We start from the raw sequence: 18,532 nt of genomic DNA on the forward strand, positions 1-18,532 counted from the left end.
CATGCGAGGGATGGAATTCATTTTCTTACTTAGATTCCAGCTGTGGGAGGCCCATGGGAGCTTCTGAATTCTCTGCTCCTCAGAAATATGCTGAGTTCCATCACTGGAAGAATTAGAAGTTCCAGCTTTCCTGAGGGTGTCCTATTTATAGCAGAAGCAAAAGGCTTTGTCTTTTGTCTCTTTGTAATTTGAAAAAAAAAATAGTACTTTAAGTATATTATATTGTAATCTCCAAAAGGATTCCAGATTTACTTGCAGAATGACCAACACACCCATACGTAGCTATTGCAAAGTGTCCTTTAAAATACTGATAAGCACAGCACGATGAAAACACAATCCTACCAAGAAATTCAAACTGATAGTCAACCTACAAAAAGTGTGTGAGGGGCTGTGGAGGTAATAGGCTATTAATAATGCTAATGGAGTTATATTATGTGAAATTGTTTTCACCTCAAGCCCAATTTACACCTTGATACATAAAATAGACCCCACATAGGAAAGAAAGCCCCTCCTGCACTATAGGTACCTCAGTTTAGAAACTGCATTGAGATAATGGGACAGCTATCCTGCACTGCACTGGATGTTTCTTTTAGAGGTGAAGTCCAATCATCCCATTCACCCTCAACCCTTAAACTTTATAAACTACTCAAATACAGCAACTTCCAGAGAAGAAAAATGAAGAAAGAAGGAGACTGGAAGAATAAGTAAGTTTCATATGTCACATTTTTCTATGGGATGGTTTCACCATAAATAAACTATTCTATGCAGAAGCAACTACAGCAAAAGTTCTCCTCCTTGTCATTTATGGTGGAATCTTTACCTTTTATTTTTACACTAGTATAGTGTATTATAGAGCCAAGTTTTAAACTTAGAAGGAACAGTTTAGTGCAGTAGTCTTGTATTGAAAAACTTTCTGAGAAATTAAAAAATTAGGCTAAGAACCATGCCCATCAACCTGACCCCCAACTTAAATTTGAAGCAAGAATTCTGTCATCATCTAGTGGACAATAAACTTTAAATTTTAGAAAATATAGATTGGGAGGATATTTATGTATACATAATTTTTGTAATAAAAAATTTTTAATTAAAAAATTTAAATTTAAATTTAAAAAATTAAATGGAATTTAAATTTAAAAAATTTATGTTCTCATATTCCTTCAGTGCTGGTTTAAACATTGTTAGACTGCTTTCATATGTCTTAAACTTCAGGCCAACTCTTTGTGCACTTTCTCTTTACTTAACCATGGCTTAATTGGGTATAGGTAGAGAGCTTACTTATAGTCCACTGTCACAAAATAAATTTTTCCACTTCATAATTTCATGTCAAATGTGATGAAAATGAAGCAGTAGGAACCGAAATATATTTATTAAGTTACTTTCAATTGACAAAAAATAGTTGTGTATATTTATGGGGTATAAAATTTTGACCTATGTATTCATTGTCCAAAGAGTTAATAAAGCTAATTAACATATTCCTCACCTCATCAACCTATTATTTTTTTGTGTGGTGAAGGCATTAAAAACTATTCTTTTGTAATTTTGAAATATACAATACTTTATTGTTAAATTTGGTTGTGATGCAGTGCAAAGGATCACCCTTTGTCCTCCAGCTTAACTGAAACTTTATTAAAAGGAAATCTTTAGAGAAATAAAATTTGACAGAGTTTAATTGAGCAAAGTATGATTTGTGAATCGAGCAGACCAGAACCAGTGGAGGCTCAAAGCCACTCTGTACTGCCGTGTGGTCCAAGAGGATTTATGGACAGAAAGAGGAAAGAGATGTACGGTAAATACAAGTGAGTTAGAGAAACAGCCGGAATGGTCACAGCATGGCATTTGCTTTATTTAAATATGGTTTGAACAGCTGGCTGCCTTTGATTGGCTGAAACTTGGTAATAGGTACAAGAGTAAGTTACAATCTGTTTATATATCCAATTAGGCTACAGTTCACTATGTACAGAGAAACTTTAGGTCAAATTTAAAATACCTACGGAAGCAACTTTAGGCTAAATGTAATTTAACACCTTTGATCAGCATTCCCCCTTTTCCCATCTCTCTGCCTCCCTTTCAGCCTCTGGTGGTCACCTTTCTACTCTTCGTTTCCATGAAATGGACTTTTCCATTTGGTTTTGTCCAGAAGTCTGTGGTGTCAATATTATAGTTCGATTTTGGTGCTAATATAGGATTAAAGTAAATAATCTTACAAACAGTTTGGCACATAGAAAAACTTTGTAATATATTGGCTTTGGTTATTAATACTACTTGTCCCAGTGTGGAAGTATTTGACACTTGGTGGGATCACACTTGATGGTAGGTATGAGCATATTTAAATTCTGATGAACTCAAGTAATCTAAGTCAGCCTCTTCAAATCTCTTCCAACGCTAATTCTCATTCACTATCTATTATGTTGTCTGGTTTATTTTCTTCATAGAACATATTACCATCTGGTAATACGTTTTACCATCTGGCAATATATATTTTCTGGTTGAACAATAAAAAAATTAAGTATAGGTAATAATAAATGCATCCTTACAATGTATCAGTCCTTACACATTACTCATTTAAGTCTCATTCTCGTCCTACAAAAAAAGGCAGGAAAATTTGTATATTTTAGAGGTTATTGTGGTATATTCATATGTTAAGTAATCACTTTAAGATCACATGATTATCAGATGAAAAGGTAAGAATTTAAATCCAAGTTTTTCTTATATGGTAGCTCTCACTATGTTATTGTGCTTTAAATAATATATTTAACATTTTATATTATTCTACTAGTTATATTTTAATTTATTACTTTAGTCCTACTATTGCAATTTTCTGACATTTTCCCACACAAAAAAGAAAAAAAGATAACAAGTTTATGATCTTATATAAAGCCAGTATTTATTTTCAATCTTTCATGAAAAAAATATGCTTTTCCTTTTTTGCAAGATGATTGAAATACCCAAGATAGATCTTTCTTATGAAAAAGAGTTGACATTAAACTATTAGAGCAATAAAGCAGAATAACCAGAGAGACTTTAACACTGTGAAAAGCAGTTGCAAAATTGTTCTGCTATAACTGGAGTCTCAAAGGGCTCTGAGTGATAGTTACAACACAAAATAACTGAAACATGGGAAGAAACAAACTATAAACTATTAGAAATGCAAATTATTTTTATTGCAAAAGTAATATATATTTACTGAGGAAAATTTAAATAACCTTATCCAAAATAGAACAAGAAGAAAACTCTAAAACTCACATGTAATCTCACCAATTAAGAGATGGTGATTGTAAATATTTGGCTATAACATTTCAAAATCTTTCTATATTTACATTTATACAAATGGGTTTATATTATACATAATTTTGAGAGTTTTTTCACTTAACAATAGGCTGCAAAGATCTATTCATCACAATCACTTAGTTATCTGTATTATTATACTATTAATTGTGTTTTCGTTGTTGAACTCAGGAGAGCTTTTTAGTTGTGTTACTAATTTAAATATGCATGTGAATCAACATTCTTGCAGGTGAAAACATGAGCAGACTCCTGTCACTCCTGTATGATAAATTCCTAAATGTGAAGTTACTTTACCAAAAGGGACAAACACACACACATATATACATAAATAATACTCATTTGTATTCATTCATTCATTCAATTTGTGCATCCATAGGTTGCTAATAAACATGGTGATTTTCACCCATATGAATGTGGGTGACAGTTTCAACATCTCTACCATTATTAACTACTCAGACGTCTAAATTATATGTATTAACTAATTATTTTAAAATGCATCCAGCTTTTCTCATGTGATTAGTTTTTTCCTAGGGTATTTTTATTTCCTCATAATTTTTACATGCTCTCAATTCATTGAGGATTTAATTTTTTTCTTTACAATATGGTTCAGATAAGCATTTCTGCATCAACCTTTATCATTTAAAGTTGAAGGGTAAATAATAATAGTTACTAAATAGAGTACAACAGGATGGTTTGCAATCAGAAAATCATTAATAAAATATAATATATTGAACATCAAAGGAATTATATGAATGATAATCTCAGGTGATATTAAGTTTCTTTTTAGAAATTATCTTCAACTCCATCTGTCTTCTCTTCCAGTTTTGCTGTTAATAAAATAACTATTCCAATCCCTCAATCTGAGCTCTAGATGCCTTCTCTTTTTACTTTCTCATGAACTTTGCTCATTCATTTTATTTCTACTCTCCTATCCTGTGATTACAATTTATCCATATCTATCGACATTAGTATTATATTCACATCAAGTTCTAGGAAAGGTGAAGCTAATCTACAGTGAAGAAAAATACACACACTGGTTGCAGGATTTTGGGAGAGGTTTGGTCTATAAATCGACTCAAAAATGACATGAGGGAGCTAGTAGTACAGCGAAAATCCCATGGGTGATCTTTCAGGCCTGACCATAGGCAATCACAAAGGCTTGGCCTGGCAGGCCTCATGGAGCAAAGCTATATACCTCACATCGAATTTAGCATACAGTGAATGCATTGCAGCAAAAACTCAGACCCATATGGTCAGCTGAGCCCTGTCAAATATCTGCATTCTTATCCCACGTGCCTTCATTTGGAGGTCCCCTTGTCTGAGGCCTTCCTCAGGCAACTCTGCAAACACTTCCTTATGGGGGTAGAAGAAGGGGAGGGGGATCTTGAGGACCCTTCTCTCCACTCTGACTTAGTACTCCACATATTTTTATTCCTAGCTCTTCTGTCTAGCCCTCTCCAGACCCCAGGTACAAAAAACTGCAGAAGACTTTTAGAAAATACACTGCAACTAATGCGATGGAAATAAACTGCCACAAAACACACATACACACACACAGAAATTGAGATGCTGCTAACACTAACGGGAAACACACAGGGAAGGCATGGTCCTCTCCCCTTCTCCTCCAGCTTCCCAGTTTCCCTTCTGGTCTCTCTTGGAAGAATGTGAGCAGCTGGTGATGTTGAAGTGTGATTTGCAAAGTTCCAAGCCCATCGTTGCCAAACAGAGTGGAAAGTAGAGGGATTGGAGCTGAAAGACAATTATTTAATAAAGGGCATTCAACTATTACCATAACACTTATCACCTCAAGTCTCGATGTTCTCATCTTAAATGCATATGTGTGTGTGTATATATATATATATATATATATATGTGTGTGTGTGTGTGTATAATGATTAATATATACACATATTTATATGTGTGCAAATACACACAGATGTAAATACACATGTATGCCCTATATCAGGCCAATAAGATTATTTGATACTAAATGTGGAGAAAAAAATACTCAGGTCACTCTAAGCAAGAGAAGAATGTGATTTCTAATATTTATAATAGAATATTGCTATTGGAATCACTGCAGTTTTTGCTTTTACATAATTAAATTTTGCTTTAGGTTTTAATTTTTTTAACAAAGGAATTATTTCAAATTTGTATTGTGTTTGTACTATAAAAGAATGGTAACCATAAGATATAAATTGACAATGAAACATATGAATTATGGTCTGATCACACATAATATTCAAATTTGCAACTATCTAGGAAAATCTTGAAGTTTATTATTGTAAAGATATGTTTTGAGCTATGCATTTCTCTTTATTTTATGGAAAATAAGGACCATTCAAATAGTATGTAGGAAGCATTGGTAATCAATCCAGTGGGTGCCGCCCAGAATGATTCTGAAAATTTGCTGATTTCTGTGTGTGTGTGTGTGTATAAATCTAATGCCTATAACAGTATCTGGAATAGTAGGTTCACAATGAATATTTCTTAAATGCATACATGAGAAATATTGTATACATACATTTGTATATTAAAAGTGCAATGCAACAATTTAAAGACTAAAAGAAAAAAATAAAAGTGCATTGCAGAACCTTTTCTTTAGGGTCTAAAAGGAATTTGGACCCTTTGGTGGACTTAATCTCGAGCCTTACATCTTTCAGCAGATAGCCTATTAGGGCCATTTATCATGCTTGATATGTGCACTTTATTTTGCTTACTTTGTTGTAATAGATTACATTTATTGTCATTTGTGGGGTATTTGTACTCCTTTAATAAAATACATGAGTTTTTCAGGGTAATTGTTTCATCTGGTAGTCTTCTTTTTGTCTCCTTTATAGCTTTCCTTTTTCTTGACTTGCTCCTTTTTAGTTGCTTCAAGAAATTTTTCTCATGCCTAAATTCAAGGCAAGCTCCTTATACTGTCAAAGGAGTTTAATATAGCTTAACTGTGTATAGAAGTTAGGACTAGCCATTATTCCATGTAATAGTTCAGAAACTGAAGGGAAGAAAATTATGTGATTTTAACTTTTTTAACAAATGTGAAAGAGTTCAGTTTTAAAATTTCACGGTAGTGAATTTTGTATTTGTTACATGCATAGAGGGAAGACATCTATATTTATAACTAAATCATTCAGATAGAAAAAGAATCCCACTGACTATATATTCTTACAATTGTGTCTTCCTTTCTGCCTATTTCCTCTTTAAGTTTGGCTCCATGAACCAAAGTGACTTGTTCTTGTTGCAGCTTGGGTTTGATGACTTTGGTTAGTAGCACTACCTTCCCCTTCCCTCCTTATCTCCCTTCATTTTGGAAATAAATTTCTGCATATGTTGAGGGAAAAAAGTGCATTGCAGCAAATAGAAACAATAAATATCCTTCCGATTTCTAAGGCTAAAAGACTTCTACATCTGCTAACATTAAGTGGTCAGTGACTAAATGCCAGTCATTGGGCAAAGTACCTATGTACATTTTTCATTAAACTTGTGAAGATCACATGAGCAGGTGGTACAGAGACAGCATTCAAATGTAGATATATTTGCCTCCAAAGATATAGTTCTTTATCATTTATTCTACAATACTTCAGCAATTTGTCACCTTAGCACATGCTAAACTTGGAACTATGGTATTTAGTCACTAATTTATATGAAGGAATTTTGTTTTTAATTTTGGCACCTTATCATAACGTATGCTGAGCATAAAAGTAGTAAGTGGTTGAGATCCCAAATAGATACATATTAGAGGTCAACAGTGCAGAACATTTCTTCCATAACCCTTCAAAACTATGGCCTTTTGAAAAGTGATATTTTAAAAGACCTAATTCTGGCATGATAGAACATTCATTATGGAAAAGGCATACTCTTGTTTGTTGGTTTCAAATCAAATTACCTATCTAAAACCAAATACAGATATCAATCAGGATACTAAAGTAGGGAAAAATGAAAATTATCTAAAAGACAGGCTTCTTCACTCTGGAAAGCAATTTGGAGATTTCTGAAAGAACTTAAAACAGAGCTACCATTAGACCCAGCAATCCCATTACTGGATATATATCCAAAAGAAAACAAATCATTCTGTCAAAAAGATGTATGCACTCACATGTTCATCGCAGCACTACTCAAAATAGCAAAAACAAGGAACCATCCTGATGTCCATCAGTGGTGGACTGGATAAAGAAAATGTGGTACATATATGCCATGGAATTTTATACAGCCATAAAAAATGAAATGATGCCCTTTGCAGCAGCATGGATGCAGCTAGAGGCCATTATCCTAAGCAAATTAATGTAGGAACAGAAAACCAAATATCACATCTTCTCACTTGTAAGTGAGAAAGCTAAACATTGGGTACTTATGGACATAAATATGGTGACAATCGAAACTGGGGACTACTGGGGGGAAGTGAGGGGAGAAAAAGTTGAAAAACTATTGGGTATATGCTCAGAACCTTTGTTATGGGATTTTTCATATTCCAAACCTCAGCATCACACAATATACCCAGGTAACGAAAATACACATGTATCTCCTGAATCTAAAATAAAAGTTGAAAAAAAGATAGGCTTCTAAATAGCATTTTGCATATATTACAGTGTGATAAATGATATAACACAAGATTCTTTTGCTACACAGGACAGGAAATCTTAATTTTATGCTTCCTTCTTAACACAATGTAGTGAATTCACTAGGCCAAACACCAAACTGCCAGAACAATGGATTTGTGGTTGTTGTGAAGAACCCTGACTAAAATTCTATTTTTATTCCACTTTAAAACATACAGGTATCAGAGGCACTACCACAGGAAATACCGGGAAAAATATTATTTTTCGTGGCTTGCTTGCTTCTTTCTGTCTCTCTCTCCGTCCCTCTCTCTCTCTCTCTCTTTCTTTCTCATTGCCTGCTGTCTCTATCTCAACATATTTGTACATGTGCTCACACAAACACATACATACACACCTCAACTTTCTCGTGCATTGCAATTATGTATAGCAGATAGTCTTACTCAGCTCAGGCTGCCATAACAAATCACCATAGATCAGGTGTCTTAGGCAAGAGGAATTTATTTTCTCACAGCTCTGGAGGCTAGAAGTTCAAGATCAAGGTGCTGGCATGGTTGGTTTGTGGTGAGGTCTTGCTTCCTTCCTTGTACACAGATGCCTTCTCACTGTGTCCTCACATGCAGAAAGAGAGAAAGGGGAGAAAGAGGGTGAAAGAGAGAGAGAGAAAGAGAGTGAGAGAGAGCAAGCATTCTGGTATCTTTTTTTTGTAAGGGTACTAATACCATCGTTAAAACCATACCTTCATGAGCTCATCTAAACCTAATTAACTCCCAGTCGCCCCTCCAAATATGATCACATTGGCAAACAGGGCTGCAGCATGAATTTTAAGGGAGCACAATTCAGTCCATACCACATTTGATGCTCTATTTAAAATTGTTTATAAAAACAACTAATGTAACCTTCATTATCTCTTTTATTTATCATTTTCCAATTCAAGTTAATCTTCCCCAATTTTTTAACCTCCATTTAATAGAATTCAATTCATCTATGTCCTGTCCAGAATATCTAGCAGATACTTCACCTGGACTTCACTTAGAGTATAGATTTTCAACATTACATATACTTTTAAAACATATATCTTATCTTTTTCTGTTTAGATATTCAATAGACAACAAGAGATGTTACCTAATTCTCTCATAAATCGCCACCTCTGGCTTTTTCTAATTATATATATTCAGGGGAAATGTTGAAGAATCAGAATTAATTCCCAGAGGCATTTTCAAGTGTATAAAATAGGTGAAATATCCCAAAAAAAAACAGAAGTTACCTTGTGAAGACTTTATGATTACTGCCTATGCTCCTCCTTCTTTATTTATCACTCTCCTCGAAGAATAGCTGAAATTAAAACAGTTTGTTTTATCACTACTTTTTGTATTATCTCATTTACTTTATTTTAATACATAATGGCCATTATTTTAGTCTTGGTTTTGAACTTTAAACTTTATGCAGAAAGTTAGATATTCTTTTTTATCACTGAGTTTCATAGAGTAATGAGTTACATGTTATGGGAGTCTCACATGCTTTAAATGTGTTAAATATGTAAATACATATGTATGTGCATTAACACACGTATGTAACACACTAACACACACACATACACACAAAAACAATTCCAAGTCATTCATTTAACCTATCTATTTAATCTATCTATTCATTTAACTATCTAGCTCCAAATAATTACAGGCAAAACCCAGCATAATGTTACTATGCTCTAGTGTTCATCTATAACGTAAGAAAGTCCTGTTTGATGTTACTGAACTTCAGAATTGCTCCCTTGAAAGTCTGATCATTTTATGGAATGCACGAAGAGGCACAACCTTATTCCACATGAGAAGGTTTATCTGAGACGTGGACATTATCAGTGCCGGTTCTCAACCCTTAGATTTGTTGTTTCAACAAGAGCTGTTCTCCATGCCACCAGGAAATGAACTTAACTTCATCTTGGTGTAGGTGTGTGAATGTGTGCTTTCCATTGAAACAATCAATTTCACAGCAAATCAACCTCTTAATGCCATACTATTCCACAAGTGTCTCTAAAGCACAGAACATTATGGCAAAACATGGCTTTGTTAGGCACAGTTCAGAGCATACCAATGTGTTCATATTTATCTTATGACCATGACCTCAAGGTCATTCTAATCTCATGATCATGACAAAATAGGATAGAAGTACATCATATCTCTGAGAAATTTTCTGTTTACCTCAGCTTCCAGATTTTTTATTGTTTATATTAGGAGTTCTACTTTACCTTAGGAATTTGCAGTCATCTTGAAGAAGAAATGTTCCATCATAACCCACTTCATTTATCCCACCAGCACATGTTTGAGTTTTTGGGCAATACTCATTCTCATGCTATAGAAGCTGATTTATTACTTTTATTATAATTTCCTTCTTTAGAAGCTATTATCATGAAATCCTTCAAAATTCCTTAATCAAAAGCTGTTTTTTCTAAGCTATAATTATGAGCAGAAATAAAAACTGGTTAAGCTTATTATATGATGATTCTTAAATACATAGAAATAACCTTAAGATGTGTGTAATCTTTGACTAGTAGTTCATGTCTGAAAACATGTCGATGTCTTAAAAACATATTTAAGCATGTGAACAAATTTGTCATTAAAATGATGTATGCTATATCATTGTTTATCACATCAAAAATTTAAAGACTACTTGTTGGATAAGCATAGAAATTGGATAAACTGGTACAGCAACTTTGAAAGACAGTCTGTCAGTTTCTTACAAAGCTAAGCATAATCTTTATATATTATCTAGCAATCATGCCCATATATATCTACCCATATGAGTTAAAAAGTCATATCTACACAAAAATCTCCATGCAAATATTTAGAGCAGCTTTATTCATAATCTTCAAAAACATGAAGCAACTGAATGTTCTTCAAAGGGTGAATGAATAAGCAAACTGTGGCACATCCATACAATGGAATAGTATTCATTCATAAAAAGAAATGAGCTATTGAATCACAAATAGATGTGGAGGACTATTAAATGCATATTGCTTAGGGAAAGAACTCAGTCTAAAAAAAGTGCATGCTACATGATCTAACCATATGACATCTGTCAAAGGCATGCACATCTCAAAGATGTAGAAACAGTGAACAAGTTCAGTGGTTACCAGGGCTTTGGGAGAAGGAGGAGGGATGAATTGATGGAGCACTGGATAGTCTTTAGGAAGTGAAACTACTCTCTGTAATACTGTAATTGTGGAAACATGATATTATGCATTTGTCAAAACTCATAGAATTATATAACACACAGAGTGAACCCTAACGCAAACTGTAAAATTTAGTTCATAATAATGTATCAACATAAGTTTATCAACTACAATATATGTACCACACTAATGCAAGATGTTAATAATAGGGGAGACTGTGAACAGGAAAGAAAGGGAATATTTTGGGAAGTCTCTGTACTATTTACTCAATTTTCTGTAAATCTAAATCCATCTTAAAAATAAAGTTGTTTAATTCAAAAGAAATGAAAGTGATTCTCCACTCCTAATATCAAGTACATTTTGAGCCATGTAAATTATAATTATTTAGGATGCTAAATATTATCAGAAAGATAGAAAATTTGATAAAGAGAAACAAAACAAAGCTAATTGATAAACTTATTATGAAACTTAATAATTATTTAAAACTTTTAATCAAATTTTTGCTTATTTTTAAAAGTATTTGGGACAAAATAAAAGAATACCCTAAAATTTAAAACAATATGTAGTGACTCTGTACCAGAGAAAAATGCAAATATGTAAAGAAATAAAAATTATAAAGTAAAAGTAAAAAGGCAAGGAAGGATAGATTCAATATATCTAGCTACTGTGTATTGTGAGCTTTATAAAATGAAAATCTAAATCATGGAAAACGTAGCAAGAAATGAATTGCATTAGTTTGTTGAAAATAGCAGCAAAAGACTTAGCTTAGGTTTTTGACTAAATGATTGCAAATTCTAAGATAATATGTATTTCAAGAGAACAAGGTGAAGCTACTTAGCAGTTAGAGAAAATTATCCAACCAACATTATGTCAAGGAGATAAGAGAAGATATGGGTATAGAAAGTAGATAATAATGGTTGGATAACATCTGGGCCATAATCAACACGAGTTAGCAAAAGAGAACTCTTTCTACAACTTTAAAAAAGTTTTAAAATACTGCAATAGCTAGATAAAAATAAAGTTCAAAATATATTTTTATAAAATGGGAACAATAAATACATATTATTGGCTAAAGACAAGGCACTAAATGTCCAACAGAGTGAATATACAAAAGAGAAAGGATATGTTCAATGATGAAAGTTCATAAGTTATGTGATCAAGGAGAACAATGGCCCAGATTAGGAAAAGAAGGACTAATCGTTTCAACAAATGAGACTAGATAAACAAGACCTGTATGCAGATGTTTCTAAGTTTGTGAAAGACACAACAATTTTATGGGAAATTATGGAAGAAAGCAACACATTTTTTTTTGAAAGTACAGCTAGGATTTCTATTATTGGTCTTTGCATTTGGAATAATGTTTTTTAAAATGGGTGAAGTAGGGTATAGAGGTAAAATAAGTGATTGATAAATAGTACTGAGGACATTTTAATTTAAAATTCAGAATTGTTATTGGTGACCAACTAGTTGAATGATTTTCTCCAATTGCACACAGCAATGCAGATGTAGGATTATTATAGTTATTGATTTTTTTTCCATTTTTCTGTTTATCTTTCTCTTTTCTGGGGAGGATCTTTGTGACTGAAGTAAGGCATGAAAGGGGATTAAGATGCTGGCAAGAAAATATTTAAATGTAAATAATAGGATGCAGAAGGTAAGTTAGCTTAGCTGATGCATAGTCTGAGAAACACTGCCTGTCATGAAAGCATAATTCTATGAGGTCTAGAATTTGTGAAGGAGAGTGAGAAAGAGATAAAAAGTTATGAGGTTGTGTCCAAAGACTATAGTATTGAATTTTATTATTTATATGGTGAAGTAACTCTGTGGATTAGAATATCTAGGTCAGTGTTTCCCGAAGTGTAAGCCGGAGCACTACCTGAATCAGAATTGCTTGGGGTTTTTATGATTATGCACATTCTAGAGCCCTGTTCCAGACCCAATTCTCTGAGGGTGATGTCTGGGGATCATTATTGTTAACATAGAACCAGATGATTGTAACAACAGTTGAAAAATCTCTAATAATAATTGCGATCACTAAGGACATGGCAGAAGCTGAAGCGAAGTTAACTGGAGTTTGGGAATTAAAAGATAGTGACAGTAGAATTTTAACAGTGAAACCTTAGACATTGATGAAAAAATGTTGGAATGAAGAGAGTAAATAAAATGAAGTATTATTTCCTTAATTCATCAAATAAGTATATGTTGCCACAAGTATGAGCTTCCTTGCTGATATTTGCTAGTCTGAATCAGGTGACAAGCTGGAGTAAACAATGCATGTATACATAGTGAAAGTTAAGAACCAAAGAATCAGAGATCAACGGTAAAACCTCAAATGCAATGCTGAGTTCTATAGTGCAGCCTCTGGTTCTTGCCATATGTCTCAATCAAATAGCTTTGACAAATTTATTATTAATGTCACCAATCTTTGATATATAGGAATGTTGAATATTGCAGAACATTTAAAATACTTTAATTCACCTTTCTCATGCTATCAACACCACCCATCTTTACCGTCAGGGAGTCAATTGGTAAAACAAAAATTCTGGCATGGTATTTAGCTTTTATTTAAAGGAAGTGAGACAAATATTTAGGAAGAATCACATTGAGACATTTTCACCTCTGAAACATGGCAAGAAACAGGAAAAGACTGGGAAGAGTTGACATCATGAGCCCATGAAGGACCAACATCAAGGCATTCTGAATACCACAAGACAAAAGCTAGAGTTATTTCCCTACTTCATTTACTTCTGTGAGGAAGTTCATTATATGATTCCTTTCTTATACATAATTAGATCAGGAACATGTAAAACTGAACCTCAAGAGTTTGATAGCCATGACTTCATCTGGAAGAGTTATAGAAATTCAGGAATTCAGAGGCAGATCCATTTAACTTTTAAATGAAGCACCCATAGGTATTAGCATGATCTTACATTTTCAGTTGTCTCTTGTGTGGAAGGAAGTGCATCCAATGTGGAAACGGTTTTGCATAAAGGAAACACGAGATGGTTTGACTAATTATGTACAACAGAGGAGAACATGTACTTATAAAGCATTTAACCAAACAGAAAATAATATAAAACACAAACCTAGGGACCACCAAGTCATTGAAAAGTGTGCAATGAAAGGTGTGTTTTAAATAGCAGTGCCAGCTTTGGAGAGCTTTTCTTTCATTCTTCATGTTTTAATTCCTCAATATTAGAGTTCTCCAGATAGAAAACAAAGAATAGGCTGAAACAATTAGTTAATTGATCTCATTCAAATAGAGTTAAAATTGCAAAGAGGGATTTGAATGAACTGTATTGCAGAATTTCAGACTACACTAGACCCCAATCAAAAGCCTCCTCATATTTTTGCCTCCGTGTGTGTGTGTGTGTGTCAGTGAGGAAGAGAGGGAGGGAGAGACAAAGAGGGAAAGAATGTAAGTGTGTATGTGTAGAGTATTACATGTGCATAATCTACAGCTCCATGTATTATTGTGTGTTTTGGTAGTAGGCTTACTAAAACATAGAAGGTAAGGCACTGAGAATTAAGTTTGTTCAAGCTGCTTCAGATCTCTGGATATTTTCAATATATGAAAGATCCCTGACATTTCCCTTTTTTAAGGGAGGAGTGAGATGTGAGATTATAACTGTAAAGTGTTACAGTGGCCTTTTCTATGCACAGAAATGTGGGCTGAAACACAAGCAACGTTTTTAATGACTTTGATAGTTCAGAATTCACACCTAAATAAAAATTTACTAAGATACTCTTTGATCCAGAAGTAACAGACAGTCAAGTGTATGTAGTTAAATTGATTAAAGAGCAAAACAAAATGCAGAAAAATTGTTACTACCAACTCTGACTACTGTGTCATCATTAACCTAAGTGCACTCGCTACTAATTTCCTTAATCCAGTCCAACCAATTAAACAAACAGATCTTGAGTCACAATCATATTTCCTAAAATAGTCAACACAATATTTTGAATGTTGTTAGACATAATCATTTGTTATTTATACTATTAAAATAGCTTGATAGCCATTGAATGTAATATAAGAAAAATCTTCACTAAATCAGTGTTTTTAGTTACCTGGAAAACACTGTATTTTGCTATACTGGTTGTGGGTAGAATTCTGCCACAATCAGCCCACCTGAAAGCTGCTACCACTCAGATACCCAGCTCGTCCTGGAGAAATCTCTTTGATCCAGCAATTAAATAAGAATTACTGGCCTAACTGGTTTATCTAGGATCCTGCTCTAGCTCTAAGTGCAGCATCTATGCTGAAGAATTCATGCTACACCAATTGTTAAAGATTTTGAACATTGCCTCTGCCATAAACTCATCTGAACTCAGGGACATTCAGTCAAGGTATCTGAAGATGATATAGCTACAGAGGGCAACAAGAAATGAAAACAAAGGAACACATTTTAAAAAATCTATATTGATGCCCAAACCTGCAGTTGGGAGAAGCTGAACTGGACTGCAGGCAACAACGTGATTTTGATAAGCTAATTTGGACTAAACAACTTCACACCAAACCACACACTTAACAATTGCAGGAAAGTATCTTCAATGAGAGAAAGACAACAAAAAAGCCCAGAACTCATCACTTGTCTCACGTGCCTGGGGATGATCTGGCTCAGGTTGCTAGACTACTGCTGGTTAGTCTCCTGCTGGCTGTCAGATGGGAGGAGGGAAAACATAGCAGACAGCTGGGCCTGCACACAGTAAGTGTACCTTGGGACCCATTATGCTTATACGGCATATGTGCAAGGCAGAAAGGAGAGCTTCCAAAGCATGCCTGGATCTCATCTCGTGGACGAGGCTATGGCTTACGGCACCACAGTAGTATGAAAAGGAGAGACAAAGCCACTTCCACACACATCACACTCAGCACACTTTGATCCTGCCAACATGTAAATCACCATCCTGCCATCTATCACTCAGCTTAGTATTAATATCCGAAGTGTTTTGTTTTTTAACAATTTACAGATATGACCTTATCTACGCCTACAAATGCTATAGATAATAAGCCTAGTGCTTTCATATGTTTCTTATATTTTGTACGTTATACTTTGAAACTCATTTTTGCATAAATGTTGAAGGTGATTGGGTAGAAATTATAAAAAAGGAGAAAGGCTGCTTGCTAAGACAGGGCTTCACAAGTAGAAACAGAATATTAGAATCTAATCTGTAATTTTAAACATACGATCTTTTTTCATGTTTATTTTCCCTAAATTTTCCAAAAAGAATTATGTATGCCAGGCACAGTGGCTCACACTTATTTTATAATCCCAACACTTTGGGAGGCTGAAATAGGAGGGTAGCTTGAGCCCAGGAGTTTCAGACCAGCCTAGGCAAAATAGTGGGACTCCATCTCTACAAAAAACAAACAAAATTAGCCATGTGCATTGGACGTCTCAGCAATTTGGGAGTCTGAGGCGGGAGGATCACTAGAGCCCAGGAGTTGGAGGCTGCAGTGAGCTATGATTGTGCCACTGCAATACAGGCTGGATGACAGAATGAGATCTTGTGATGGTTAATGTTGAGTGTCAACTTTATTGTATTGAAGGATGCAAAGTATTGTTCCTGGGTGTGTCTGTGAGGTGTTGCCAAAGGAGATTAACATGTGAGTCAGTGGACTCGGAGAGGCAGACCCATCCTCAATCCGGAAAGGTACAATCTAAACAGCTGCCAGCAAGGCTAGAATAAAAGCAGGCAGAAGAATGTGGAAGAACTAGACTGCCTGAGTTTTCTGGCTTCCATCTTTCTCCCGTGCCGGATGCTTCCTGCTCTTGAACATCGGACTCCAAGTTCTTCAGCTTTTGGACTCTTGGGGACCTACACCAGTGGTTTACCAGGAGCTGTCCAGCTCTTGGCCACAGAATGAAGGCTGCACTATTGGCTTCCCTACTTTCAAGGTTTTGGGAAATGGCTTCCTTGCTCCTTAGCTTGCAGATGGCCTCTTGTGGGACTTCACCATGTGATCATGTGAGTCAATACTCTTTAAAACTCTTTAATAAACTCCCTTTCATCCATACATCTATCCTATTACTCCTGTCCCTGTAGAGAACCTTGGCTAATACAGACCCTAACTTAAAAAAACAAAAACAAAAACAAAACTGATGTATAAACTAGGATTTCTTTTCCTCTACACAGAATCAGAGTGAAGAAAGTTACCTGAAGACTCTTCACAGGAACAAGCTCTGGGACCTATAATTACCATTACTGCTATAAAGACATATTTGCCATGGCAAAACACTCACCTTTGTGTAAGCACAAGGTCCTCTGGAGAGAGCTCAACACACATCAATAAATAGTTGCTCTAAACAAAAACTCAATTCATTCAACTAATTCTACTATTCATAAAGTTGCACACATTAAACTTCCCTTAATTTTTGCCTAGGTCAAAGATTACTTAGCAGTTGTCTTGATTAGATTTCAGTGTATTGTCAACCACATATTTGCAGAAAATATCTTTGGGTGAATTACTTCTACAAATAATAAATAATATACATTAGGCATTGATTTTTAAGGCTTGTCTGTCAGTTGATCATTTTATAATCAAGCTCTGAAGGAAAGTTACTTTAGCCCTATGTATTTCTTTTTTTCTTTTCTTTCCTTTTTTTTTTTTTTTTGAGATGGAGTCTTGCCCTATTGCCCAAGCTGGAGTGCAATGGCATGATCTTGGCTCACTGCAACCTCCACTTCCCGGGGTCAAGCGATTCTCCCACCTCAGCCTCCCAAGTAGCTGAGATTACAGGCACGCGTCTCCACGCCCAGCTAATTTTTGTATTTTTAGTAGAGACGGGGTTTCACCATGTTGGCCAGGCTGGTCTCGAGCTCTTGACCTCGTGATCCACCCACCTCGCCCTCTCACAGTGCTGGGGTTACAAGCGTGAGCTACCACTTCTGGCCAGCCGTATGTATTTCTAAAGCATTCTTGCATTTAATCCTCACATGTCTTGAGAATAATCTGGGTTTATACTTGACATTGTTGTTTTTGGTGTGTTTATTCTATGCCACCCACATTGGCCTACTCACTTGTGTCGTATATTTATACCATCCATTATTCTTTCTAGTTGCTCCCACCTATAGACTTCTTGGCAACATTTTAGTATTAGTTAAATATTGTATCACCTGACTCTTTGTCATTCTCTTCACTCAAGTTCAGTAATAGATTCTGAAAAGTTAATTAGGCATCCAGACAGACATCCAACATGTAAACTTCTTAATTCCATAATGTTCTCAACATCTGGGACCTTCACTTTGACTCTGTTTCAGCCACTGATTTCCATACTTATCTAAACTCACTGCAATTCTGAACTTTTGAAATCAACTCTTCCACTTTTTCCATCCTAACCTATCCTTGTAGCTTTCACATGTGACTGCCCCCTACACCTGTCTTGCATTCTCACCGAGAACTCTAGGCCTATTACTTCTGTAATATCCCTTTATTTATTTTATTTTATTTTATTTTTTTGAGACAGAGTCTCTCTCTGTCGCCCAGACTGGAGTGCAGTGGCGCGATCTTGGCTCA

General features: G+C 34.8%; 2 long non-coding RNA genes across 2 annotated transcripts in view; one reads left to right on the forward strand and one right to left on the reverse strand.

The window, feature by feature from the left end:
- Positions 1-4,941, reverse strand: part of LOC109025644 (uncharacterized) — a 38,927-nt gene extending 33,986 nt beyond the window's left edge. The window contains exons 1-2 of the long non-coding RNA XR_002004556.4: positions 4,880-4,941; positions 30-179 (exon numbers count right to left, since the gene is read on the reverse strand). This is a non-coding gene — a long non-coding RNA (uncharacterized lncRNA). The remainder of the gene's footprint in view (positions 1-29; positions 180-4,879) is intronic.
- Positions 1-18,532, forward strand: part of LOC109025645 (uncharacterized) — a 548,608-nt gene that overhangs the window by 196,856 nt on the left and 333,220 nt on the right. The window lies entirely within an intron of this gene.

This window comes from Gorilla gorilla, chromosome 12 (genome assembly GCF_029281585.2).
Source record: "Gorilla gorilla gorilla isolate KB3781 chromosome 12, NHGRI_mGorGor1-v2.1_pri, whole genome shotgun sequence".
NCBI lineage: Eukaryota > Metazoa > Chordata > Mammalia > Primates > Hominidae > Gorilla > Gorilla gorilla.